Source organism: Narcine bancroftii, chromosome 1 (genome assembly GCF_036971445.1).
Source record: "Narcine bancroftii isolate sNarBan1 chromosome 1, sNarBan1.hap1, whole genome shotgun sequence".
NCBI lineage: Eukaryota > Metazoa > Chordata > Chondrichthyes > Torpediniformes > Narcinidae > Narcine > Narcine bancroftii.
The window spans coordinates 167,227,574-167,253,399 of record NC_091469.1 but is presented as its reverse complement, the minus strand read 5'-3'; the positions used below and the strand labels follow the sequence as shown (position 1 = coordinate 167,253,399).

Below are 25,826 nucleotides of genomic sequence, written 5' to 3'. Positions count from 1 at the left end.
TCAACCTGAATTTGGATTCAAATATGGACAAAACTGGGAAAAAAATTAACAGAAAGAACAAAGTAACCAAATTTATAATTAAATCGATGGAAGAAATGCAACTTTTGGATATATGGAGGAAACAACACCCAAATGAAAAGGAATATTCATATTACTCGGGTAGACATAAAACATACTCAAGAATAGACCTATTTTTGTTATCAGCTCGCATGCAAGATAGAGTAAGAAAAACAGAATATAAAACTAGAATATTATCGGACCATTCACCCTTGATATTGACAATAGAGTTAGAGGACATCCCTCCAAGAATGTATAGATGGAGATTAAACTCCATGCTACTTAAAAGGCAGGATTTTAGAGAATTAATTGAAAGACAAATTAAAATGTACTTTGAAATAAATACGGAATCAGTGAAAGATAAGTTTATACTATGGGATGCAATGAAAGCGTTCATTACAGGGCAAATAATAAGTTATGTAACCAAGATGAAGAAGGACTATAATCAGGAAACAGAGCAGTTGGAAAGGGAAATAGTAAATATAGAAAAAGAATTAGCAATGAAGGAAGATACAACTAAAAGAAGAGAATTGGCAGATAAAAAAATAAAATATGAAACACTACAAACATATAAGGTGGAGAAGAACATAATGAAGACAAAACAGAAATATTATGAACTGGGGAAAAAAAACGCACAAAATTCTAGCATGGCAGCTTAAGACAGCTAAGAAAATGGTATTGGCATCAAGGAAAAAAGACAAACAAATCACATATAATCCAACGGAGATCAAGGAAAACTTCAGAGAACTCTATGAACAATTATACCAAACTGAAAACGAAGGGAAAGAAGGGAAAATAGATGAATTTTTAACTAAAATTAAACTACCAACATTACAAATAGAAGAACAAAATAAATTAACAGAACCATTTGAAATAGTAGAAATACAAGAGATAATAAAAAAATTACCAAATAATAAAACAGCAGGAGAGGATGGATTCCCAATAGAATTCTATAAAACATTTAAAGATTTATTAATTCCTCCCCTCCTGGAAGTAATCAACCAGATTGATAAAACACAAAGCTTACCAGATTCATGTAAAACAGCAATAATTACAGTAATACTAAAGCAAGGGAAAGATCCACTCGCACCAGCGTCATATAGACCAATATCATTACTTAACACAGATTATAAGATAATAGCTAAACTATTAGCAAACAGATTAGCAGAGTATGTACCGAAAATGGTAAATCTAGACCAAACTGGATTTATTAAAAAAAGACGCACAACAGACAATATTTGTAAATTTATTAACTTAATTCATGCAGTAGAAGGGAGTAAAGTGCCAACAGTAGCAGTTGCTTTAGACGCAGAGAAGGCCTTTGACAGAGTAGAATGGAATTATTTATTCAAAGTATTGCAAAAATTCAGTTTACCAGAGAAGTATATTAATTGGATTAAAGCATTATATAAGGGGCCATTGGTGAAAGTGACAGTAAATGGATATATATCAAAGCAATTTAACTTAAGCCGGTCAACACGGCAGGGATGCCCACTATCACCCTTATTGTTCGCGTTAGCTATAGAACCACTAGCAGAATTGATAAGAACAGAAAATAATATAAAAGGGATAAAAATAAAAGTCAAGGAATATAAAATCAGTCTGTTTGCGGATGATGTGATAGTGTACTTAACAGAACCAGAACTATCAATAAAAGAACTATATAAGAAATTGAAGGAATATGGAGAAGTGTCGGGATACAAGATAAACGTAAATAAAAGTGAAGCAATGCCTATGAATAACGCGGATTTCTCAAAATTTAAGGAGGAATCCCCATTCAGATGGCAAACGCAGGCAATAAGATACCTAGGTGTGCAAATAAACAAAAATCTAGGCCAATTATATAAACTCAATTACAATCCACTAATGAAAAAATTACAGGACGATTTAGAGCATTGGAAAGAGCTACCACTAACACTGATAGGAAGGATAAACTGTATTAAAATGAACATTTTTCCAAGGATACTATACTTATTTCAGGCATTGCCAATACAACTGACAGAAAAATTCTTCAAAGAGTTAAAGAAAATAATAAGGAGATTTTTATGGAGAGGGGGGAAACCGAGGATAGCACTAGATAAATTAACAGAATGGTATAAACAAGGAGGCTTACAATTGCCAAACTTCAAAAATTATTATAGAGCCGCACAATTAAGGTACCTATCAGATTTTTATCAAACAAGGGAAAAACCAGACTGGACGAGACTAGAATTAGATAAAATAGGGGAAAAGATACCTGAACACATATTATATAAATGGGACGAAAAATTGGTACAACATAGAACTTCTCCAGTATTACACCATCTCCTCAATATATGGAAGAAGATTCATGTAGAAAGAAATAAAATAAATTACCAAATACCAAAACTAATATTGACGCAAAATAAGCTACTCCCTTTTACAATAGACAACCTTGCCTTTAGAAAATGGGAAAAAAAAGGGATTAAAAGAATAGAAAATTGTTTTTCAGGAAGTAGATTCTTATCCTTTGAACAAATGAGAGATAAGTACAATATAACTGGAGATACAGCGCTGGCATATTACCAACTGAGATCCTACTTGAAAGATAAATTAGGAAACAACTTGAGTTTACCAGAGGGAAGTAACCTTGAATATGTGATTACAGATACAATGTTAATCAAAAGATTTATAAAAAATATGTATATTAAACTGCAAGAAAAGGAGAATGAGGAAACAAATGGTAAAACTAAACAAAAATGGGAACAAGATTTAAATATAAAGATAAAAAAGGAAACATGGGAGAAGTTATGCTCTGGAACGATGAGAAATACAATAAATACGAGGCTGCGTATGATACAATATAATTGGTTACACAGACTAAACATTACACCGCAAAAGTTAAATAAATGGGACCCAACAGTATCTGATAGATGTTTTCGATGTAAAAAAGAAAGGGGAACAACAATTCATGCAATCTGGACATGTGAGAGAGTAGAAAAATTTTGGGATGATCTCAATCAGATATTAAATAAAATAACAGAAAACAATATACCAAAGAATCCAGAGATCTTTCTCCTAAGTAACATAAAAAATAAAGAATTTGGAATTGACTTGGAAGATGCACAAAAATGATTTGTCAAGATAGCCCTAGCCGTAGCAAAAAAATGTATTATGTCAACCTGGAAATTGGAAGATAATTTGAAAATACAACAATGGTATATAGAAATGAATAAATGTATTCCATTAGAAAAAATAACATATAGTTTAAGAAATAATATTGAAATATTCGAACAAGTATGGGAGCCTTACATTAAATACAATAGCGAAAACCTACCGGGAACAAACATTACCTAAGTTGATGGAAGGAGAAGAAAAGAAAAGAATGGACTCAGTAGAATTTCTGGTGTATTTCTGTTGAATGACAACATTGTCTAACTGAATTAATGCAACCTAGATTGTATACCTAAAATGGATGAGAGGGGGGGGGTGGGGGGGTGGCTTGGGAGGAGGGAGGGGGGAGGGAGAAAAAGTCACTGTAAATGTGTGGAAAAGAAAAAGTGTATATCATGGCTATTGTGATTTATGGTGTGAAAAATAAAAAATTTAAAAAAAAAAAGAAATTGAAGGAATATGGAGAAGTGTCGGGTTACAAGATTAACGTAAATAAAAGTGAAGCAATGCCAATGAATAATGCGGATTTCTCAAAATTTAAGAAGGAATCACCATTCAGATGGCAAATGCAGGCAATAAGATACCTAGGTATACAAATAAATAAAAATCTCGGCCATCTATATAAACTCAATTATTATCCACTAATGAAAAAACTACAGGACGATTTAGAGCATTGGAAAGATTTACCATTAACACTAATAGGAAGGATAAACTGTATTAAAATGAACATTTTCCCAAGGATATTATACCTATTTCAGGCATTGCCAATACACTTGACAGAGAAATTCTTCAAGGAGTTAAAGAAAATAATAAGGAAATTTTTATGGAAAGGGGGGAAACTGAGGATAGCACTAGATAAATTAACAGAATGGTATAAACAAGGAGGCTTACATCTGCCAAACTTTATTATAGAGCCGCACAATTAAGATACCTATCAGATTTTTATCAAACAAGGGAAAAGCCAGATTGGACTAGATTAGAATTAGATAAAATAGGGGAAAAGATACCTGAACACATATTATATAAATGGGATGAAAAATTGGTACAACGTAGGAGTTCTCCAGTATTACATCATCTACTCAATATTTGGAAAAAGATTCATGTAGAAAGGAATAAAACAAATTACCAATTACCAAAACTAATATTGACGCAAAATAAGTTACTCCCTTTTACAATAGATAACCTTTCCTTTAGAGAATGGGAGAAAAAAGGGATCAAAAGAAAATTGTTTTTCAGGAAATAGATTATTATCCTTTGAACAAATGAAAGATAAATATAATATAACTCAAGATACAGTGCTGGCATATTACCAATTGAGATCCTACTTGAAGGACAAATTAGGAAGCGGTCTGTGGTTACCAGAGGGAAGTAACTTTGAATATGTGATTACAGATACAATGATAATCAAAAGATTTATAACAAATATGTATATTAAACTGCAAGAAAAGGAGAATGAGGAAACAAATGGTAAAACTAAACAAAAATGGGAACAAGATTTAAATATAAAGATAAAAAAGGAAACATGGGAGAAATTATGTTCTGGAACGATGAGATATACAATAAATATGAGGTTACGTATGATACAATATAACTGGATACACAGGCAATACATTACACCTCAAAAGTTAAATAAATGGGACCCAACAGTATCTGATTGATGTTTTCGATGTTAAAAAAGAAATGGGAACAACAATTCATGCAATCTGGACATGTGAGAAAGTAGAAAAATTTTGGGAAGATCTAAACCAAATAGTAAATAAAATTACAGAAAACAATATACCAAAAAATCCAGAGATCTTCCTCCTAAGTAACATAAAAAACAAAGAATTTGGAATTGATTTGGATGGTGCACAAAAAAGATTTGTTAAGATAGCTCTAGCCGTAGCAAAAAAATGTATTATGTCAACCTGGAAATTGGAAGATAATTTGAAAATGCAGCAATGGTATATGGAAATGAATAAATGCCTTCCATTAGAAAAAATAACATATAGTTTAAGAAATAATATTGAAATATTTGAACAAATATGGGAGCCTTACATGAAATACAATAGAGAAAACCTACGGGGACATTCACTACCTAAATTAACGAAAGGAGAAGGAAATGAAAAGAATTGACTCAGTGGAATTTCTTGTTTATTTTTATTCAATGACAACATTGTTTGACTGGTTTAATGTATCTTAGATTTTGTACTTAAAATGGATGGGGGGAGGTAGGGAGGGTGGAATGGGAGGGGGGGGGAAGAAAATGACACTATATATTTGAAAAGGAAAATGTATGTATCATGGTCAATCTGGTTTATGGTGTGAAAAATAAAAAATTTTAAAAAAAGTTACCACCCCCAAACTCAGCAAAAGCCCTTAAAAGGTGTATGGGATTCTTTTCCTACTACTGCAAATTGGTTCTGGACTACGCCATGAAGGCACACCCTCTGTTTGACACTAAATCTTTTCCTCTCTCTCCAATGGCCTTGAAGGCTTTCAAGAGAATTAAAGCTGATATTGCCAAAGCTACACTCTCGTCCATTGACGAGGACGTCCCATTCTAAGTGGAAACTGATGCCTCAGATTGTGCCTTGGCAGGAACCCTTAATCAAAAACCATATAACCACTTCCAGCACAGAACAGGCCAGTTCGGCCCTACTAGTCCATGCCGTAGCAAATCCCCACCCTCCTAGTCCCACTGACCAGCACCCGGTCCATACCCCTCTAGTCCCCTCCTCTCCATGTAACGATCCAGTCTTTCCTTAAATGTAACCAATGATCCCGCCTCGACCACGTCTGCTGGAAGCTCATTCCACATCCCCACCACCCTCTGCGTAAAGAAATTTCCCCTCATGTTCCCCTTATAATTTCCCCCCTTCAATCTTAAACCATGTCCTCTAGTTTGAATCTCCCCCTTTCTTAATTGAAAAAGCCTATCCACATTTACTCCGTCTGTCCCTTTTAAAATCTTAAACACCTCAATCAAGTCCCCCCTCAATCTTCTACGCTCCAGAGAAAAAAGCCCCAGTCTGCACAACCTTTCCCTGTAACTCAGACCCTGAAATCCTGTCAACATTCTCGTGAACCTTCTCTGCACTCTCTCTATTTTGTTTATATCTTTCCTATAATTTGGTGACCAAAACTGTACACAGTACTCCAAATTTGGCCTCACCAATGCCTTGTATAATTTCATCATAACCTCCCTACTCTTGAATTCAATACTCCGATTTATGAAGGCCAACATTCCAAATGCCTTCTTCACCACACCATCTACCTGAGTTCAGCCTTGAGGGTACGATTTACCACAACTCCTAAATCCCTTTGTTTGGCTGCACATCTCAATAGCCTAACATTTAATGCCTATGACCTATTTAGATTTGCCTTTCCAAAATGTAACACCTCACACTTACCTGTATTAAATTCCATCAGCCATTTCTCAGCCCACACCTCCAGCCTTCCTAAATCACCTTTTAATCTACGGTAATCTACCTCACTGTCCACAACACCACCAATCTTTGTGTCATCCGCAAACTTGCTTATCCAATTCTCCACCCCTACATCCAGATCGTTAATATATATAACAAATAATAGTGGACCCAGGACTGAACCTTGAGGTACTCCACTAGTCACCGGCCTCCAATTGGACAAACAATTTTCTACCACTACTCTCTGACACCTCCCATCCAACCACTGCTGAATCCATTTCACTACCTCTTTATTTATACCTAATGCCTCCACCTTTTTTCTTAACCTCCTGTGGGGAACTTTGTCAAAGGCTTTACTAAAGACCAAATAGACAACATCCACAGCTTTCCCTTCATCAACCTTTTTTGTAACCCCCTCGAAGAACTCAATCAGGTTTGTCAAGCATGATCTACCCCTGACAAAACCATGCTGATTACTCCCTAACAATCCCTGTACCTCCAAAAATTTGTAAATAGCATCCCTCAGAACACTTTCCATCAACTTGCCCACCACAGACGTCAGACTTTCTGGCCTATAATTCCCAGGTTTGCATTTGGACCCTTTCTTAAACAGAGGAACCACATGCGCCACCCTCCAATCTTTTGGCACCACCCTCGTGGCCAGTGACATCCTAAATATCTCTGTTAATGGCCCCACTAATTGTCCACTTGCCTCCCTGAGTGTCCTAGGGAATATTTTGTCCGGTCCGGGAGATTTATCCACCTTTATCTTTTTTAACACAGCCATCACTACCTCCTTGGTTATCCTTATATGCTTCATGACCTCCCCACTATTTTTCTTGACTTCAACTGCTTCAACATTTTTTTAATCTAGTGAATACCGAGGCAAAGAAATCATTCAAAATTTCCCCCATTTCCTCAGACTTCTCACTCAGCCTACCCTCGCTATCTACAAGGGGTCCAATTTTATCTCTCACTAATCTTTTACTTTTAATGTACTTATAGAAACCCTTTGGATTTATTTTTACTCTGTCTGCCAAAGCCTCTTCATGCCTTTTTTTGGCCTTTCTAATTTCTTTCTTAAGATTCCTTCTACACTCCTTGTAGTCCTCCTTCAACTTCTCAGCTCCCTGCTCTTTATACCTCTTGTACACCTCCCTTTTTCTCCTAACCAAATTTCCAATATTCCTCAAAAATCAAGCCACTCTATGACTTCCAGCCTTTCCTTTGATCCACACTGGGACATAACTACTCTGTACCCTCAAAATTTTTTTTGAATATCCTCCATTTTTCATTAACATCCTTACCTGAAAATATCCTGTCCCACTCAATACTCCCCAAATCCCTTCTTATTCCTTCGAAATTTGCTCTTTTCCAATCCAAAACCTCAACTTTAGGCCTCTCCTTGCTCTTCCCTAAAACTACCCTAAAACTAACAGAATTATGATCACTAGACCCAATTGGTTCTCCAACATTAATGTCTGCTACCTGACCTAGATCGTTCCCTAACAGGAGATCCAGTATTACACCGTCCTGAGTCGGTTCTTCTACTAACTGATTTAGAAAACAATCCTGAACACATTTAACGAACTCCAGCCCATCCAGCCCTCTAACCGTATGGGTATCCCAATCAATGTGTGGGGAGTTAAAATCTCCCATGATCACTACCTTATGATTTTCACACATATATGTCATCTCCCTACAAATTTGTTCCTCTAATTTTCTTGGCCCATTTGGTAGTCTGTAATACACCCCTATTAACACCCTCTTGCCTCCTCCACACTTCAATTCCACCCAAACAGCCTCACTGGTCGATCCTTCCATACCATCCTGCCACCTCACGGAAGTAATGTCCTCCTTAACAAAAGAGCAGACCTGTGACATTCTTCTCCCGCACGTTACGCGGACCTGAACTTAAACATCCTGCCATTGAAAAAGAAGCCCAGGCTATTATTGAACCTGTTCGCTACTGGAGACACTTTGTAGCCAGCAGAAAATTTACTCCTCACTGATCAGAAATCTGTAGCCTTCATGTTCAGTACTAAACACAAAAATAAAATCAAGAATGATAAGATGGCACGCAGGCGAATAGAACTCTCAACTTATAATTATGAGATCCAGTACAGACTGGGCAGGTTAAATGATCTCTCTAATGCATTATCACAATCTGCTGCTGGTGCTCAGCTGGAGGGGCTAAAAGAGATCCATGGCAGACTGTGCCACCCAAGAGTCACAAGGTTCTTCCACTACATAAGGGCTAACAACCTTCCTTACTCTCTGGAGGAAGTCAGGAAACCGACTAAAAGCTGTCCTGTCTGCGCAGAATGCAAACCACAATACTTCAAAGCTCCGGAGGCCACTCTCATCAAGGCAACGCGACCTTTTGAGAGGATTAGCTTAGATTTTAAAGGGCCGTTACCTTCCAACAACAAATGTATATTTCCTTACTGTAATTGACGAATATTCCATGTTTCCCTTTGCGATACCCTGCTCTGACGTCTCGTCAGTGTCTGTCATTGAGTCACTTGACAGAATTTTCAGCATTTTTGGTTTTCCCAATTACATTCATACTGATAGAGGCTCAGCATTCATGAGTGCTGAACTGCAGCGAGCCCTGCTACAAAAGGGGGTTGCCACCAGCCGTACCACGAGCTACAACCTGCAGGGCAATGGGCAGGTTGAAAGGGCTAATGCTACAATCTGGAATACTGTTAATCTTGCTTTAAAAACACATGGTTACCCTGTTACCCAGTGGCAGGAGGTGCTGCCTGAGGCACTACATTCTATTCGGTCTTTACTGTGTACTGCAACAAATCAAACACCTCATGAACGTATGTTTGACTTTCCTAGGAAATCAGGAATTGTGATGGATTGGCCAGCCTGTTTACCTGAGCCTGGAACCGTGCTGCTGAAGAGCCACGCTCGGGCACGTAAAACAGACGCCCTAGTCCAACCAGTTCAGCTACTGCATACTAACCCCAACTACGCTCATGTTAAATTCCTAGACGGGAGTTCTGACACTGTACCCCTAAGAGATCTGGCCTCACCTGGTTCGCCCCCTTCCACGCACCCCTACTCAGAGGGAACCTGAGAGGTTGGACTCACCCCCCCTCCGAACCTGTGACTCCTAGTAAGCTTTCAGATGGCCATGCTGAGGCTCCACTGCTTCACGCTGGTGATTCTGGAGTGGGTCCAGAAGCCAGTCCTTCCCACACTACAGACCCAGGACCTGTACCAGTTCCCAAGGTTGCAAGGGAGCCAACTGTTTTGAGACGAAGCACCAAAATTTGTATACAACCTGATAGGCTGACATATTCATAAAACATCTCATTATATTTCGATTGCTTGCTAGATACTGGCGTATTTTGGCTGTTAGACTATCTCAAGGACAAACATGGTATCCATGTATCGCTTGCTTCAGTCTTTCCTAGCAGCTGTCCTTTTGATTTTAACCCTTCTTCTGCTGGGGGGAGACTGTGGTGAATGTCTGCCAAGCTGCCTGCCTCCCCTCTGGTGAGCCTTGGTGTACTAACATTGGCTGAGCATTATCTCTACTGTTAAGGACAATCCCCTTGGATATAACTGTGTACGCACCTATTGTCTTTCATTATTGTACCATGAGTTTCTGCGAATAAAAGCCATGATTATGGTTTGACCCCATCGTCTTTGTCTACTTCATCAACTGGCACTTCAAGTGTGTCATCAACAAAAGTGCTCAAAGGTGGGAGGCAAACTTTCTCAAGTTTCTTTTTTTCCCAAAATGAGCATCAATTCTCCATCAAAGCCAAATCTGAAACCTCCTTCTTTACCTTAACTAATGAGGCACAGGATTGGTGAGGGTACGTATGGGGGTGGTCTTTTGATTCCTTATCATTTTGCGAAAATAGGGTCACCTTGCCTGACATAAGGTCTCTGGGGCTTTCTCCTTTCACCATTTCTTAACCATTTGGCACCTGATTTCTCCACAGTATCCCTCTGCGACTTGCATTTTCCCTCCAGTTTATTGCTTTCCATTTTTGTCTGCACTTTCTCCATTGTTTATTTTTCTGCTTTTTTGCTGCAGCTTTTCCCCACATTAATTACTCTGTCTCTGCTATAGCGCTCCTGTTCCATGGACCCCCTCCTGCTGTCCTTGCTTAGGGTCACACCTTAACATTCCTAAAATCTTTTCATCACCCGAGTGCAAATCACACACTGCCATTTTAACTCTGTCCCATACAAGATCGTGTTATATGGCGAGCTCTCCACTGGCCACCGTGACAGAGGTGCACCAAAGAAAAGGTACAAGGACTGCCTAAAGAAATCTCTTGGTGCCTGCCACATTGACCACCGCCAGTGGGCTGATATCGCCTTAAACCGTGCATCTTGGCGCCTCACAGTTTGGCGGGGAGCAACCTCCTTTGAAGAAGACCGCAGAGCCCACCTCACTGACAAAAGGCAAAGGAGGAAAAACCCAACACCCAACCCCAACCAACCATTTTTCCCCTGCAGCCGCTGCAACCGTGTCTGCCTGTCCCGCATCGCACTTGTCAGCCACAAACGAGCCTGCAGCTGACGTGGACTTTTACCCCCTCCATAAATCTTCGTCCGTGAAGCCAAGCCAAAGAAGAAGATACACACAATGTACTATTAAAAATTGATCATTTAAATGTACCTAGTCAGCTCTTTCCAGCAATTGTGAACACCACCCACAAACTGGAGGGACAACACCTTATATTCCATCTCCACAGTCTCCAACCAGACAGCATGAACATTGGGGCGCATGAAGCAGCACTATGGCGGGACTATAATTCCCAGAAGGCATCAAACTAGCCATGTGACATTGTGGTGACGACAGTGCATGTCAAGTGTAGTATTCTGACTTTTAAAAGGTTGCGCACATTCTGAACAGTAAATCATTTTGATTCATAGAAACATAGAAGATAGGAGCAGGAGTAGGTCATTCGACCCTTCGAGCCTGCTCCGCCATTCAACGAGATCATGGCTGATCTTAAAGTTCAGTCCCCCGTCCCCGCTTTCTCTCCGTAACCTTTAATACCCTTATACTAAAAAATAGATCCAATTCCCTCTTAAATATATTTAATTAACCTGCCTCTACTGTCCTTTGTGGCAATGAATTCCACAGATTCACCACCCTCTGGGTAAAGAAATTCCTCCTCATCTCGGTCCTAAATGGTTTGCCTATTATCCTCGAACCATGGCCCCGGGTTCTGGATTTTCCCATCCTTGGAAACATCCCATCTGCATCCATTCTGTCCAGTCCTGCCAGAATTTTATAGGTCTCTATGAGATCCCCTCTCAATCTTCTAAACTCCAGCGAGTACAATCCCAATTTGTGCAATCTTTCCTCATAAGTCATTCCTGCCATTCCAGGTATCAGCCTGGTGAATCGCCTCTGCACTCCCTCCATTGCAAGAACATCCTTCCTTAGATAAGGTGACCAAAACTGCACACAATACTCCAGGTGGGGTCTCACCAAGGCCCTGTACAGCTGCAGTAAGGTATCCTTGTTCCTATACTCAAACCCTCTTGATATGAAGGCCAACATACCATTTCCTTTTTAACTGCCTGCTGTACCTGCATGCTTGCCTTCAGAGACTTGTGTACAAGTACCCCGAGGTCTCTCTGCACTTCCCCATCTCTTAATCTATTGCCATTCAAATAGTAATCTGCCCTCCGGTTTGGATTACCAAAGTGGATAACCTCACATTTATCCACATTGTCGTGCATTTGCCATGTATCTGCCCAGTCCCTCAATTTATCCAAATCACACTGGAGCTTCCTGACCCCCTCTTCCGTGCACACAACCCCTCCGAGCTTAGTGTCATCTGCAAATTTGGAGATATTACATCCAATCCCCTCATCCAGATCATTAATGTAAATTGTGAACAGCTGGGGTCCCAGTACAGATCCCTGTGGTACCCCACTGGTCACCGCCTGCCACTCAGACAACGAGCCATTTATCCCAACTCTCTGTCTTCTACCTGCCAGCCAGTTCTCAATCCACATCAATACTTTTCCCCCAATCCCATGAGCCTTGATTTTGGAAGCCAGTCGTTTATGCGGGACCTTATCGAAGGCCTTTTGGAAGTCCAGGTACACCACATCCATTGGCTCTTCCCCCATCTATGTTACCTGTCACCATCTCAAAGAATTCCAATAGATTTGTCAAGCACGATTTACCTTTTGTAAATCCATGTTGACTCCGTCCGATCCATTCTCTGCTAGTCATATGCTCCGCTATTACATCCTTTTTAAATCCATCATTTTGCCCACTACTGATGTATGGCTCACCGGCTGATAATTCCCCGCTTTTTCTCTACCCCCCTTTTTAAATAGTGGGGTAACATTAGCTACCCTCCAATCCATGGGTACTGATCCTGAGTCTATCGAGTTCTGGAAAATAATTCTTAAAGCATCTGCTATCTGAATGGCCACTTCCTTGAGTACCCTAGGATGTAGATTATCAGGCCCTTGGGATTTATCTGCCTTCAATCCCATCAATTTCCCCAAGACCATGACCTTAGAGATACTGATTTCTTTCAGTTCCTCCCTTGCACTAGTCTCTATGTTTCCCAACATCCTTGGGAGGTTATTTGTATCCTCTCTTGTGAAAACAGAACTAAAGTAAGAATTTAATTGGTCTGCCATTTCCTTATTCCCCATTATATATTCCCCTGATTCCGACTGCAAAGGACCTACTCTGGATTTCACCAATCTTTTCCTCTTGACATATTTATAAAAGCTTTTGCAGTCGGTTTTTATATTTGCCGCAAGCTTACTTTCGTAATTTATTTTTGCTCTCTTGATTAATCCCTTTGTCCTCCTTTGCTGAATCTTGAACTGCTCCCAGTCTTCGGTTGCGGTACTTTTTTTGGCCAATTGATATGCTCTCTCTTTGGACCTAATGCTCTCTCTAATTTCCCTTGTTATCCACGGTTGAGTCACCTTTTTTGGTTTATTTTTATGCCAGACCGGTATAAACGATTTTTGCAATTTCTCCATTAGATCTGTGAATGCTTTCCATTGTCTATCCACAGTCGACTCCCCCATAAACACCACCCAATCAATCTTACTCAACTCCCGTCTCATACCATTCACTCTTGAAACACCTTGTGTGGTTATTTTGTTGTGTCCACTGTGATTCCAGTGGCCACAACTAGTTCAAGTTACAGTTTTTTACCATTCACACTGGACCAATGTTAATCAGTTTTCTGCGGCCTTTCACCCTCACCATCCCAGAGTAGAGGGACACCTATTCTCCACTAGTGACGTCCTGAGTAATACATTGAGTGATGGCAGAGCTGCCCTCCCAGAATTCCGTGCGGCAGAGTAACTCCTCCATCCGTGCTCCGTGCACACAGCTCTTTCAGTAGGCACAATGGGATATGGGGGCTTGAAAGGAAAAGGCAGCAAGATCCTTGCCAACCCACAGTCTCTCTCTCTCCACACCTTTCTCTCCCTTCCCTCAGTCTCTCACAGACATATCTAAATAGCCTTGATTGTTCTATGTACCCATTTCCTTTGGGTTGCGGGGTTTGTGTGTGTTTTTATTGCTGTTACCACTTTCCCACGATCCTTTATAAATTGTGGGCGTATTTTTCATTAAATTCAACGTGTATTTTCCCACATTCTTATTCGTGTTTTATTCCCACTATAATTTTCTGATACTGGAGTAGGTTTATTTAGGTCGGCACAAGAACATGGGCTGAAGGGCTTGTCCTGTGCTGCACAGAATGCATAATTATGTCTTAATTAAACATGAATAATTTTATTTCAATACAATCTCATAATACTTTTATCCACATAAAGTCAATTCAATACAAAGTTTATACCTTCTTTTTAATCTATTGCTTCCTTCACGTTCCTGCATGCACGTAACTATGCCATCAACGTGTCACTGGGCGAACCGGTACACCGAATCAAAACAAATTGGCAATGATACCCCTTTCCGGGATGGATGAATCCTGGTGCAATTTGAAAGTGAAGAGAAAAAAGCATTTTTAGGAAATTCAGAATCAGAAACAACAGCTCAGACAAAGTATCGCTGACCAGGATCATCAATAAAAGAGCAGCCGTCCACATAAAGGGTTAAGTCAGTCACACAGGGGGAAGCAGTTGGAGGAAGGTTTTCCCTCTCTTTCCCCCTCTCCCCTACCCCCCACCCCCACCCTGTCTCTACCCTCTCTCTCTCTCCCACCCTCCACCCACCCTGTCTCTACCCTCTCTCTCGCTCCCTCCCTCACCCCACCCCGTCTCTACCCTCTTTCTCTCCCTCCCCCCACTCTGTCTCTACCCTTTCTCTCTCTCCCTCCCCCCCACCCTGTCTCTACCCTCTCTCTCACTCTACCTCCCCCCACCCTGTCTCTACCCTCCCTCTCCCTCTACCATCACCCCACCCCCACCCGCACCCTGTCTCTACCCTCTCTCTCTCTCTCTCTCCCTCCCACCCCCCACCCATCCCCACCCTGCCTATACCCTCTCTCTCTCTCTCTCTCTCTCTCTCACTCCTCCTCAGTGAAGGAACAGGGGAAACTGAAGGGAACCAAGAGATACAGAAGCTGACAATGTAGGGAGAGGAGCAGGGAGACAGTAGGGAAACCATGAGGACATCGTGGAGATCAGGCAATTCATTATCGTCAGTCTGTTCAAAATCGTTTCCTTCATACATCGGTAAGCCAGCCCGGGGTTGAGATCCCGCAGCGATCTTTCTGCCAGCATGGACCGGTCCTTCCTTTCTTGTGTTTTCTTTCCAGTTTTTCCCCCCATTTGGAATCACTATCTTTGGCAACAAGCTCACACAGCTTGTTCCCCCTCCCACAGGCCATACTTCTTCGCCCAGTGAGTCAGCGCTGCCCTTAACCTTATCCCTGTGTTCACTGTAACCTCATCACACGTTATTTCTCCATATTCTCCTGGCTTCCTCGCCAAATTTCTCCAGATCCTGTGGTCCGCATATATTCAGCAAATGTCTCTGAGATGAACTGTGGACCACTGTCAGAGTATAGCGTAACAGGCAATACATGTTTCGCGAAGATCTCTGCCAATGCTTGTATCGTTTTTTCAGTGGTCGTTGACCTCATCACAGAGTACTCATAGTATCTGCTGTAGTAGTCCACCACTACCATGATTGACTCGCCAGTTGGTAAAGGTCCGAGAAAGTCAACAGCTACATCCATCCACGGTCCTGTCGGGAGTTGTGTACTCCGGATCGGCTCTGGGGGATTACTCGGACTTGTGAGTTGACACCCATGGCAGGTTTTGACGAATTCCTCTGCGTCTTTATCACAACCTGGCCACCATACTTAACTCCTGAGGTTTTGCTTGGTACCAACAATACCTAGGTGTCCTTCATGAGCTAATGATACAATCTTCGGTCTCAACATCTGTGGTATCACCAATCTATAACCCCTCAACACACACTGCCCGATGCAACAAAGTTCGTCTCTAATGGGAACATATGCCTTGTGAGTGCACTGTCCCCTTGTCCACTTTGGATACATTCTGTAACTTCCGTGAGTTCTAGGTCATGTTCGGACTCTCTCTCGACTTCCCTCATTGTCACAGCTCCTGGTGTCGACTGGATAGCTATGAAGCGCACAAAGCTCTGTGCTTCTGTCCCCAGTTCTGACTTGGATTGTGGGCATCCATCTTTCAACAATCTGGACAGCGGATCAGCAATGTTTGCTTTCCCAGCAATGTGGACTACTCTGTACTTGTACGGTTGGAGACTGAGAGCCCATCGTTCTATCCTGGCACACGGTTTGGACCTGGCGGCGTAGATCACCTCCAATGGTTTATGGTCCGTGATGAGTTCAAATTCAATGCCATACAAATATGCATGGAATCTCTCGCAGGCCCATACAGTCCGAGTGCTTCTTTCTCTGTCTGAGAATATCTCCTTTCAACGTCTGTCAAAGATCTGCTGGCATAGGCAATGATTCCTGGTCCCGCATCATGCATCTGGACCAACACAGCTCCTAAACCAACAGGGCTAGTATCCGCTATGACTTTGGTTGGTGCATCCGGATCATAATACCCAAGAGTATCGGCACTCGTCAGACTTTGTTTCAGAGCGGTGAATGCTTCCTTCTGCTCAGGGCCAAAATGGAATGGTACACCTTTCCTGGTTAGTTTCCTCAGTGGTTCTGCCAGGGTAGCAAAGTTAGGGATGAACTTTGCGCAATAATTGACCAATCCCAAGAAACTCCTCATCTCTGTTGCATTCTGGGGTTCATGTGTATCGGCAACAGCTTTCACCTTGGCATCAGCTGGGTTCAGTCCTTGCTGTGTAAGCCTGTGTCCCATGAAGTCCATCTCTGAGACACTGAACTGGCACTTGTCTCCATTCACAGTAAGGACTGCCTCCTGTAGTCTGGATAGCACAAGCCTCAACCGTCTGTCATGCTCTTCCTGTGTAGCCGCATGGACTATGATGTCATCAGAAATGTTGGCAACTCCAGGAATGCCTTGAATCACTCAATGGATTTCGTACTGGTAGATCTCAGGTGCTGCATTGATGCCAAACGATAGCCTCTTGTACCGGTACAATCCACAGTGAGTCACAAATGTTGTCACGTCCCTGGATTCTGGGTCCAGCTCTAGTTGATGATAGCCCCATTTTAAATCGATTTTTGAGAACACCTGACTGGTTGTTAACTGCTGGAGTACTTCTTCTACTGTTGGTATGGGGTGTCGTTCTGGAATTATAGCTTCATTGGCCATCCTATATCAACACACAGTCTCATGTCACCATTTGGTTTGGGCACGATCACTACTGGGCTGACCCATTGCGTTAAATGTTCTACATGTTCATTTTTTTTTTTTTTTTTTTTTTAAAGGGCTCTTACTTTGCACATTATTTATTATATTATAATTGGATATTTATTTTCTGTTTGCACAATTTGTTTGCATTTCCTTGTTTATATTTCTGTCTTTTGCAGACGTATCTTTTTTTTTATATTTATTTTTCACACCATAAATCACAATAGCCATGATATACACTTTTTCTTTTCCACACATTTACAGTGACTTTTTCTCCCTCCCCCCTCCCTCCTCCCAAGCCACCCCCCCACCCCCACCTCTCATCCATTTTAGGTATACAATCTAGGTTGCATTAATTCAGTTAGACAATGTTGTCATTCAACAAAAATACACCAGAAATTCTACTGAGTCCATTCTTTTCTTTTCTTCTCCTTCCATCAACTTAGGTAATGTTTGTTCCCGGTAGGTTTTCGCTATTGTATTTAATGTAAGGCTCCCATACTTGTTCGAATATTTCAATATTATTTCTTAAACTATATGTTATTTTTTCTAATGGAATACATTTATTCATTTCTATATACCATTGTTGTATTTTCAAATTATCTTCCAATTTCCAGGTTGACATAATACATTTTTTTGCTACGGCTAGGGCTATCTTGACAAATCTTTTTTGTGCATCTTCCAAGTCAATTCCAAATTCTTTATTTTTTATGTTACTTAGGAGAAAGATCTCTGGATTCTTTGGTATATTGTTTTCTGTTATTTTATTTAATATCTGATTGAGATCATCCCAAAATTTTTCTACTCTCTCACATGTCCAGATTGCATGAATTGTTGTTCCCCTTTCTTTTTTACATCGAAAACATCTATCAGATACTGTTGGGTCCCATTTATTTAACTTTTGCGGTGTAATGTATAGTCTGTGTAACCAATTATATTGTATCATACGCAGCCTCGTATTTATTGTATTTCTCATCGTTCCAGAGCATAACTTCTCCCATGTTTCCTTTTTTATCTTTATATTTAAATCTTGTTCCCATTTTTGTTTAGTTTTACCATTTGTTTCCTCATTTTCCTTTTCTTGCAGTTTAATATACATATTTTTTATAAATCTTTTGATTAACATTGTATCTGTAATCACATATTCAAGGTTACTTCCCTCTGGTAAACTCAAGTTGCTTCCTAATTTATCTTTCAAGTAGGATCTCAGTTGGTAATATGCCAGCGCTGTATCTCCAGTTATATTGTACTTATCTCTCATTTGTTCAAAGGATAAGAATCTACTTCCTGAAAAACAATTTTCTATTCTTTTAATCCCTTTTTTTTCCCATTTTCTAAAGGCAAGGTTGTCTATTGTAAAAGGGAGTAGCTTATTTTGCGTCAATATTAGTTTTGGTATTTGGTAATTTATTTTATTTCTTTCTACATGAATCTTCTTCCATATATTGAGGAGATGGTGTAATACTGGAGAAGTTCTATGTTGTACCAATTTTTCGTCCCATTTATATAATATGTGTTCAGGTATCTTTTCCCCTATTTTATCTAATTCTAGTCTCGTCCAGTCTGGTTTTTCCCTTGTTTGATAAAAATCTGATAGGTACCTTAATTGTGCGGCTCTATAATAATTTTTGAAGTTTGGCAATTGTAAGCCTCCTTGTTTATACCATTCTGTTAATTTATCTAGTGCTATCCTCGGTTTCCCCCCTCTCCATAAAAATCTCCTTATTATTTTCTTTAACTCTTTGAAGAATTTTTCTGTCAGTTGTATTGGCAATGCCTGAAATAAGTATAGTATCCTTGGAAAAATGTTCATTTTAATACAGTTTATCCTTCCTATCAGTGTTAGTGGTAGCTCTTTCCAATGCTCTAAATCGTCCTGTAATTTTTTCATTAGTGGATTGTAATTGAGTTTATATAATTGGCCTAGATTTTTGTTTATTTGCACACCTAGGTATCTTATTGCCTGCGTTTGCCATCTGAATGGGGATTCCTCCTTAAATTTTGAGAAATCCGCGTTATTCATAGGCATTGCTTCACTTTTATTTACGTTTATCTTGTATCCCGACACTTCTCCATATTCCTTCAATTTCTTATATAGTTCTTTTATTGATAGTTCTGGTTCTGTTAAGTACACTATCACATCATCCGCAAACAGACTGATTTTATATTCCCTGTCTTTTATTTTTATTCCTTTTATATTATTATCTCTTCTTATCGATTCTGCTAGTGGTTCTATAGCTAGCGCAAACAATAATGGTGATAGTGGGCATCCCTGCCGCGTTGACCTGCTTAAGTTAAATTGCTTTGATACATGTCCATTTACTGTCACTTTCGCTAACGGTCCCTTATATAATGCTTTAATCCAATTAATATACTTCTCCGGTAAACTGAATTTTTGCAATACTTTGAACAAGTAATTCCATTCTACTCTGTCGAAGGCCTTCTCTGCGTCTAAAGCAACTGCTACTGCCGGTGCTTTATTTCCTTCTACTGCATGAATTAAGTTAATAAATTTACAAATATTGTCTGTTGTGCGTCTTTTTTTGATAAATCCAGTTTGGTCTAAATTTACCATTTTCGGTACCTGTTCTGCTAATCTGTTCGCTAATAGTTTAGCTATTATCTTATAATCTGTGTTTAGCAGAGATATTGGTCTATATGACGCTGGTGAGAGTGGATCTTTCCCTTGTTTTAGTATCACTGTAATTATTGCTGTTTTACATGAATCTGGTAAGTTTTGTGTCTCATCAATCTGGTTGATTACATCCAGGAGGGGCGGTATTATTAGGTCTTTAAATGTTTTGTAGAATTCTATTGGGAGTCCATCCTCTCCTGGTGTCTTATTATTTGGTAAATTTTTTATTATCTCTTGTATTTCTACTGTTCCAAATGGTTCTGTTAATTTATTTTGTTCCTCTATTTGTAGTTTTGGTAGTTCAATTTTAGTCAAAAATTCATCTATTTTCCCTTCTTTCCCTTCGTTTTCGGTTCGGTATAATTGTTCATAGAATTCTCTGAAGTTTTCCTTAATTTCTTTTGGATTATATGTAATTTGTTTGTCTTTTTTCCTTGTTGCCAATACCATTTTCTTAGTTTGCTCTGTCTTAAGCTGCCATGCTAGGATTTTGTGTGTTTTTTCCCCTAGTTCATAATATTTCTGTTTTGTCTTCATTATATTCTTCTCCACCTTATATGTTTGTAATGTTTCATATTTTATTTTTTTATCCGCCAATTCTCTTCTTTTGGTTGTATCTTCCTTTATTGCTAATTTTTTTTCTATGTTTATTATTTCCCTTTCCAACTGCTCTGTTTCCTGATTATAGTCCTTCTTCATCTTGGTTGCATAACTTATTATTTGCCCTCTAATGAATGCTTTCATTGCGTCCCATAGTATAAACTTATCTTCCACTGATTCCGTATTTACTTCAAAGTACATTTTTAATTGTTTTTCAATAAATTCTCTAAAATCCTGTCTTTTAAGTAGCATGGGGTTTAATCTCCATCTATACATTCTTGGAGGGATGTCCTCTAGCTCTATTGCCAATAACAGGGGTGAGTGGTCCGATAATAGTCTAGCTTTATATTCCGTTTTCCTAACTCTCCCTTGAATGTGGGCTGATAACAGGAATAGGTCTATCCTTGAGTATGTTTTATGTCTAGTCGAGTAGTATGAGTATTCCTTTTCTTTTGGGTTTTGTTTCCTCCATATGTCCACAAGTTTCATTTCTTGCATTGATTTAATTATAAATTTGGTTACTTTGTTCTTCCTGTTAATTTTTTTCCCCGTTTTATCCATATTTGGATCCAAATTCAGATTGAAATCCCCTCCTATTAGTATGTTCCCTTGCGTATTAGCTACCTTCAAAAAGATATCTTGCATAAACTTTTGATCTTCTTCGTTAGGTGAATATATATTAAGTAGATTCCAAAGCTCTGAATATATCTGACATTTTATCATAACATATCTCCCTGCTGGATCTATTATTTCCTCTTCTATTTTAAATGGCACATTTTTGCTAATTAATATAGCCACTCCTCTTGCTTTTGAATTATACGATGCTGCTGTTACATGTCCTACCCAATCTCTCTTTAATTTCTTGTGCTCCAATTCAGTTAAGTGTGTTTCTTGGACAAATGCTATATCTATTTTTTCCTTTTTCAGTAAATTTAGTAGTTTCTTCCTTTTAATTTGGTTATGTATTCCATTAATATTTAGAGTCATATAGTTCAGCGTAGCCATTTTATATTTTGTTTATCTTCTCTTTCCGTTTTTCCATCATTACCTTTCCTCCTTTTCCATTTCTGTTTTCTTATTTTCAACTCTTTACCAGACAACATTCCTACAACATCCAACATTTTCCTTATTCTCCTATTTCTATCTTCTTTATCCCCAATCTCCCCTTCCCCTCCTGAGTTGCCCTTTATCCCTTGTCGGACAACCACATCTCCCCTCTCCATTTGGATTTGCGAATCCACTCGCAAGCGTCAACTGATTTTGCAGTGACCGCTCTTTTCCCCCACCCAGCCCCCCCCAGAAAAGATTTCGCTTTTTATATGTCACAAAGGTCACTCTTTTAATTCCCTCCTTATTCTCTCTATTCCATTACCTTCCCTTATTAATTCTTGTCTATACTCTCTATGTTTTCCTCTAATTACAGATACTTTCACATATGCCCATTGTCTCTATTCACTCTTATACCTCTTTACACGCATACATATCAATCGTGGTCATTTTTACCCTCCTTACCCGTCTTCATCCCTCAGTCTATTTTTGTCTTTACCCACATACATATCAATCGTGATGATTTTTGCTCTCATTACCCGTCTTCATCCCTCAGTCTATTTTTGTAATTGTTCTGCAAATTTTCGTGCTTCTTCTGGATCCGAGAATAGTCTGTTTTGTTGTCCTGGAATAAATATTTTCAATACCGCAGGATGCTTCAGTGTAAATTTATATCCTTTCTTCCATAAAATCGCTTTTGCTGCATTGAACTCTTTTCTCTTCTTTAGGAGTTCAAAGCTTATATCTGGATAAATGAAGATTTTTTGCCCTTTATACTCCAGTGGTTTGTTGCCCTCTCTTACTTTTTCCATTGTCTTCTCCAGTACCTTTTCTCTTGTAGTATATCTTAGGAATTTTACGACAATAGATCTTGGTTTTTGTTGTGGTTGTGGTTTAGGGGCCAATGCTCTATGTGCCCTTTCTATTTCCATTTCTTGCTGTAGTTCTGGACATCCTAGGGCCTTAGGGATCCATTCTTTTATAAACTCCCTCATATTCTTGCCTTCTACATCTTCCTTAAGGCCCACTATCTTTATGTTATTTCTTCTGTTATAATTTTCCATTATATCTATTTTTTGGGCTAGTAATTCTTGTGCCTCTTTAGTTTTTTTATTAGATTCCTCCAATTTCTTTTTTAAGTCTTCTACCTCCATTTCTGCTGCTGTTGCCCGTTCTTCCATCTTGTCCATTTTTTTCCCCATTTCTGTTAAGGTCATATCCATTTTATTTCTTTTCTTTTCTGTGTTGTTTATTCTTCTTCTTAAATCATTGAATTCCTGTGTTTGCCATTCTTTAAATGACTCCATGTATCCTCTAACAAGAGCAAGTATATCCTTTACCTTGCCTTTCCCTTTATCTATTTCACTGTATTCTTCCTCTTCTTCTTCCTCTAGGTTGACCATCTGTTGTTTCTTTGCTGCCCTTTCCTCCTCTTCTTTCTTGTTTCCATTGTCTTCTGTGGTCTCTTCTTGCTGCAGGTGTTCTGCAGCTGTCGTTGCCGGCTGTGGAGATCGACTCCCCAGCTGGTCCCCCCTCCCGTCGGTGTGTTTTTTTTCATGCGCATCGCGCATGCGCGGTTGCGCACTTTTACTCGGCTCTGTGAGCCATTGTTGTAGTTCTCTTTCTACCGACCTGAGGTAGTGGGGTCTTCTCTCCACAGCGGGCCTCTTCGGACAGGTAAGGCCTTCACCTTTTTCCTCCGTTGTCTTCTCTTCCTCTCTTCTTTCCGTTGATTTTGATTTTTCTCCTTTTGTCTCCATCTTCTTTCCACCTTTATACTCACTTTTCTTTAACTTGTATTTCTGTGCCTTTGTATTTTCTCTTGTTTTTCCCGACTTTTCTGGAGAGGGCTGGAGTTCACCGTCCGGCCACTACTCCATCACGTGACTCCCTCCGTTCTACATGTTCATTAATGTCTTGCTCAATCAACTCTTTGATTTTGGCCTCGACTTTCCCACAAAGTCCAAATGGGGTTCTACGCACTGGTTGCGCCTTGGGTTTGACCATTTTGTCCACTGCTTGCTTTAGTTGTCGACCTTTCAGCTTTCCTACTCCCTGGAAAACTGCAGGGAATTCTTGCTTTATATCCTCGTATGACTGAAGTATTGCCAGATCCTGCGCCCGTTCGCCTACTCAGCAATGGTTCTCCCCTCTTGTCTATGACAACAAACTCTGCTTCAGTGTGCTTGTCACCAGCTTCAACAGTCGCAGTGAAACATCCAATGGTCTGCAATGGCTTAGTTGCTCTGTATGGATACAGTTTCTTTGAACACTTCTTTGATGTACAAATGATTTTTTTTCCCAATTTCTCCCACAAGTGTAAGTCAATCACATTACTGTCACTGCCTGAGTCTACAATGACCAGAACTGTCACACCCCCACCAATTATCACTAGGACTTTCTCATGATGTTCATCATTCAATGCAAACTGATAGTATTTCTGCCCATCCTGGTTATCGTCATCATCTTCACTTTCTGGGTCACCTTCTATATGGCGAATAGTGCCATGCTTTCTCTGTCCATAATTGCCTTTCTTTCCAGGAGACTTTCCTTTCCGCCAAGCTTTGCCCTTAGAAGCTGTACTCTTCCCATTCTGGTTTGCATTTGACTTGCTTTTGCACTTCTTTGCAAAGTGGTCTTTACCTCCATACTTTCTACAAACTTTGACTTTTGCTGGGCAGCATGGGTCTTTTCCAAAATGACCTCTGTCTCCACATCTGTAACACTCCAAGTCACGTGTCGGCATATTTCTTGACTGGCTATGGCTATGCGAGAGCCTATTTACTTGTTGACCAACTTTGTCTTTACTGGGCTGGCTTGAGTTGCCTTTCAGTTTCTAGGTATGAAATTGCCCCTCAACAGCCTCTAATGCAGCATCAATTGCTAAAGCATTGGTAATTTTCAACTCACCCCCTTTTTCCAGCAGTCGCTTTCTGAGTTTCTCTGATCTGCAGTGCTGCACGACTTGATCCAATAACTGGTTGTCCAAATCAGCTGCCAAGTAATTGCATCCAACAGCCAGTTGTCGCAATCTCGTCACGTACTGGGCGACCGTTTCCCCATCTTCCTGTTTTCTTTTGCGAAACAAATGGCGTTGAAATGTGGCATTCGGTGTCACCACATAGTATGCATTCAATGCATGTACAGCTTTCTGGTATTTCACCTTCCTTCCAGTATTGAAAAGCGTCTTAAAAGTTTCCCAAACTGCAGGTCCTGCAGTGAAGAGAAATAACGCCCTCCGCTGCGCTTTCTGCTCCGCCGTGCTCCCTTCGAACTCTTCAATCTATGCCTTCCACTTCACATTTACAGTCCTTGCATCCCCCGTCGGGTCAAAATGAGGAGCACCGCGAAGTGCTAGAAATTCAGCTCCTGTGACTGCCATGATGAAACGTTCCAGCTCAAAGCCACGGATTGAGAATCCAACATATTTCTCCTCGTCGCCAATGTCACATTTGTGGCCAAAACGTGAAATTGATAGCACCATCAGCACATGATTTACCCGTTGAACATCGGCATGTATTTATTTCTCTGCTTCCATTATTCCATTATTCCACCATTCTGCGCCTGCCTACATCGCCCGCATGCCCTCTGACCTCCAGTCAAGTTAATGGCTCAACCTCTATCTGCATACATCTCATGCATATTCATTATCATGACATCACCTTCTCCTCTTTAATTAATAACTGCACGACACGAACGTTATGAACTCGCTGGCCAGTTATTCCCAAACAATGAATAGACCAAGTCCTCAGGCCAGTTCCCCAAACAGTCTGAGTCCTGACCCACCCCCAATAGACTGAGGCCCCTCCAGTCCAGTGTCCAGTCCAGTCTCCCCCCCCCCCCCCACGTCCCCGTTGGCCCCAATAGGCCCGTTTGCCGGCCTTTCGGCCCCAAACTGGCCCGGCCCCCTGCGGCACCTCCACAACAAACTCGGCCCCGGAGCCACAGATCAGCAGTTCGGGCCCCAGCAGCTGCTCCCCGCCCTCATACATATTCATGAGCTTCAACCTGGACAGAACGGCCCCAAATCCCCGACTCACCAGCGAACCCTCCTCACACACAGGCTGCAGGATCCAACATGGCAGCTCGGGACGTGATCCTCACCGGCCAATCAGAGGGGCTGCACATACACCAGGCGGCCAGCAGGTGGGGGCTGGGCACCACCAGTGACGTCACCTTCTCCG

General features: G+C 40.4%; 1 protein-coding gene across 8 annotated transcripts in view; it reads right to left on the bottom strand.

Moving 5' to 3' along the window:
• The window catches only part of LOC138735962 (zinc finger protein 229-like), a 45,338-nt gene extending 19,519 nt beyond the window's left edge, over positions 1-25,819 (bottom strand). For 7 of the 8 annotated variants that reach the window (XR_011340030.1, XR_011340036.1, XR_011340031.1 and 4 more), the window contains exons 1-2: positions 25,683-25,819; positions 14,432-14,563 (exon numbers count right to left, since the gene is read on the bottom strand). The gene's annotated coding sequence lies outside the window, so the exon portion shown is untranslated. Of the gene's footprint in view, positions 1-14,431; positions 14,564-24,552; positions 25,405-25,682 lie in introns of those variants that run through there. The other variant, XR_011340032.1, reaches the window with a different exon arrangement.
• Positions 25,820-25,826: the final 7 nt, after the last annotated feature.